This window comes from Oncorhynchus nerka, linkage group LG4 (genome assembly GCF_034236695.1).
Source record: "Oncorhynchus nerka isolate Pitt River linkage group LG4, Oner_Uvic_2.0, whole genome shotgun sequence".
In the NCBI taxonomy this organism is placed as follows: Eukaryota; Metazoa; Chordata; class Actinopteri; order Salmoniformes; family Salmonidae; genus Oncorhynchus; species Oncorhynchus nerka.
The window spans coordinates 90,362,067-90,365,596 of NC_088399.1; the positions used below are offsets into that span (position 1 = coordinate 90,362,067).

Below are 3,530 nucleotides of genomic sequence, written 5' to 3' on the forward strand. Positions count from 1 at the left end.
CCAGACAATCACATTGTAGGATTTTTAATGAATTTATTTGCAGATTATGGTGGAAAATAAGTATTTGGTCACCTACAAACAAGCAAGATTTCTGGCTCTCACAGACCTGTAACTTCTTCTTTAAGAGGCTCCTCTGTCCTCCACTCGTTACCTGTATTTCACACGTACCATCACACGGGTGTGATCGTTCTACAGTGGTCCCTGAAGCGTACGATCACACCCGTGTGTTTAGAACACTCATTTAGAATGCTCGTTTAGAACGGCAGTTTCGAATGACGCAACAATCAGCGTTTGAGCTGGCCACACTTTTTTCAGAAACTATTTACACAAACACAGTCCTTACAAAGTTATGTCCAGAATGTCAGCAGTTTATTTTTGGATGGATTGTTCAGATATTCACAGAAGATATAGCATAACACAATCATCCTAACCGGAAAAATGTAGGCTACATTTGTCCTAGCGCTGAGGAAAGATTGACCCAATACAAGCAGTCATATTTTCTAACTCTCGGCTGACGTAAACTACAATATGAATTAGCTAATAGCAATTACTGTATATAATTAATCACATCACGGGTGAGTGAGCTCACCATTGATCGAAATAACTAGGTAAAACACTTTATAGAAATCGAAAGTAATCCGACATTAGTTTCAGCGCGCAGCCATGCATTTTTTCCTCACAGAAACCGAAGATAATAAGAGAAGACGAGATGAGTTTGGTCTGTTTGTAGTATGCATGTTGAAGGGGTGTGTCATCTACCGTCGTTCACATTCCACCATGAATTTCCGGAAGTCCTCAAAAATTAGTGAACTCTTACTCACCTCATTTTGTTATAACATCTTTGGTCAAACAGACGTGAATCCCAGAATGCATTGTATGTCAACAAACATGGATACACAGCTGGAATTAGCTTAGCTCATCATAATCAGTACAACCTTCAAAAAGGTATTTTACACACATAATATGTGCCCATTACAATCTGTGCAAGAATCGGAATGCATGATTTGTCACCTAGAATTGAAAACATGTGAATAAAATCGTAAATACACAAATAATTACCACACAAAACATTTTCTGATAGTGATTTATTGATACAAGTAGCGCGTGCCGGCAGTCAACCACGTAACCTCCCACTCTGCGCCATTCAGTGTTGTTGCAGCCATGATACTATGCCTTAGAGATGGGGGTGGAAATGCAGTTGTTGTTCAGTCACTGCATGGATATTAAATATGGGTTATGCATATTCAGTTTTTGTCCTCTAGTAAAACAAGTTGTTGAACCAACTACCAGTACTGCAATAAAATAGATTAATATTACATATTGGCATATGTGTTTTCTTGCTGTGTTAAGGAGTGTACGTTAGCATACAAAAGCTGTCCTCATTCTTCAGCTCCAAAGATGTCCAGCTCCAGTTATGATATTGACAAATAATGTTTCTGGTTTCTGAAAGTACAGAATAAAGAGGAATTATTCATTAGAATACAATATAAGGATATAGCAATAAAACAATACTACAAAGAAGTAACATAATAAACACTGCTATAAAAAAAATAGTTTATTGCATTGACAAAATCACAGATTTGAGTTATAACAGTAAGAAATTAACTTTTGAGCTCCACAAGGGGGCAAGGCAGGGCAGAACAGAGCTATGCTGAATAGACCAAATAAACAAACCATGGTCATATCTTTTATTTATTTAACTAGGCAAGTAATTTAAGAACAAATTAGTATTTACAATGATGGCCTACACCGGCCAAACTCGGACAACGCTGGGCCAATTGTGCGCTGCAATATGGGACGCCCAATCACAGCCAGTTGTGATACAGCCTGGATTTGAACCAGGGTGTCTGTAGTGCCATAGACCGCTGCGCCACTTGGAAGTCATAAGGCCAGGGTAGCTTCAAAATACAACACAAGCTAATAGTTTTCTGACGCAACTAGCATCGTTTTACAGAGCTAATAGAATAATGTAGCTAGGTAAGCATGATTGACAATAACACCATAAAGGTTATAACATGTGTAACGTGACCTCACGTGTCCGCAGTTATAATGAATATATTATGATCTACAGCTACAGCAGAAACGGCATACGGAAACTATTATTATAACTATTATAACCTAATAAGGCACTTACTTTGATGGAAACGCAGCCTGGATTTGAACCAGGGAGTCTGTAGTGACGCCTCTAGTACTGATGTGCTGTGCCTTTGACCGCTGCACCACTTGAGAGTCATAAGGCCATGGTAGCTTCAAAATGCAACACAGATAATACTTCTCTGACGCATTTAGCATTGTTTTACAGAGCTAATAGAAGAATGTGGCTACGTAAGCACGATTGACTATAACACCATAAAGGTTATAAAATGAGTAACGTTACCTCACGTGTCCGCGGTGATAAAGAATATACACAAATATATTATGCTCCATACATACAGTACGCTACAATAGAAATGTGGAATAGAAAATGTGAACACGTGTGCAGATCCTGTTCTGACGGGAGATGAGCAAATGTCTGCAGACGTGAACTGCACAAACAATTGGGTAGTGCTTGGGGAATTTTGTCCGTGTCAGAAATGTCCCAAAAATGTAATTATCCGCAAAAGTAAAAATGACTATTTTTATGTGAATGAATGAGGAGGCGTAACACACCTAAATTCAAACTGTTTTTAGAAAATAAAAACTTGTTTGAAAATCATTTGAAATTGAAGTTAAAACAACCTATAAATATAAACAGGCTGCGTGCTTTAGTTTGAGGGCAGCGCAGATAAAATGTACTGTTACGTATCAATCACATTCTGGAATGGAGAGAACATTCTAACATCACGTGCATAAAAAAACTCACGCTGGGGCGACCGTTAGAGATATTTGGAACTCACGCATGAAAGGGTTAATGGCACCTGTTTGAACTTGTTATCAGTATAAAAGACACCTGTCCACAACCTCAAACAGTCACACTCCAAACTCCACTATGGCCAAGACCAAAGAGCTGTCAAAGGACACCAGAAACAAAATTGTAGACCTGCACCAGGCTGGGAAGACTGAATCTGCAATAGGTAAGCAGCTTGGTTTGAAAAAATCAACTGTGGGAGCAATTATTAGGAAATGGAAGACATACAAGACAACTGATAATCTCCCTCGATCTGGGGCTCCACGCAAGATCTCACCCCGTGGGGTCAAAATGATCACAAGAACGGTGAGAAAACATCCCAGAACCACACGGGGGGACCTAGTGAATGACCTGCAGAGAGCTGGGACCAAAGTAACAAAGCCTACCATCAGTAACACCTAACGCCGCCAGGGACTCACATCCTGCAGTGCCAGACGTGTCCCCCTTCTTAAGCCAGTACATGTCCAGGCCTGTCTGAAGTTTGCTAGAGAGCATTTGGATGATCCAGAAGAAGATTGGGAGAATGTCATATGTTCAGATGAAACCAAAATATAACTTTTTGGTAAAAACTCAACTCGTCGTGTTTGGAGGACAAAGAATGCTGAGTTGCATCCAAAGAACACCATACCTACTGTGAAGCATG

The 3,530-nt window shown here is 39.7% G+C and overlaps 1 long non-coding RNA gene across 1 annotated transcript; it reads right to left on the reverse strand.

Annotated features, from left to right (window-relative positions):
• Positions 1–1,070: 1,070 nt before the first annotated feature.
• On the reverse strand, positions 1,071–2,749 carry LOC135571481 (uncharacterized). The gene is made up of 3 exons (XR_010463856.1): positions 2,135–2,749; positions 1,369–1,443; positions 1,071–1,173 (listed from the first exon to the last, which is right to left on the reverse strand). It is a non-coding gene; the product is annotated as an uncharacterized LOC135571481 (long non-coding RNA).
• Positions 2,750–3,530: the final 781 nt, after the last annotated feature.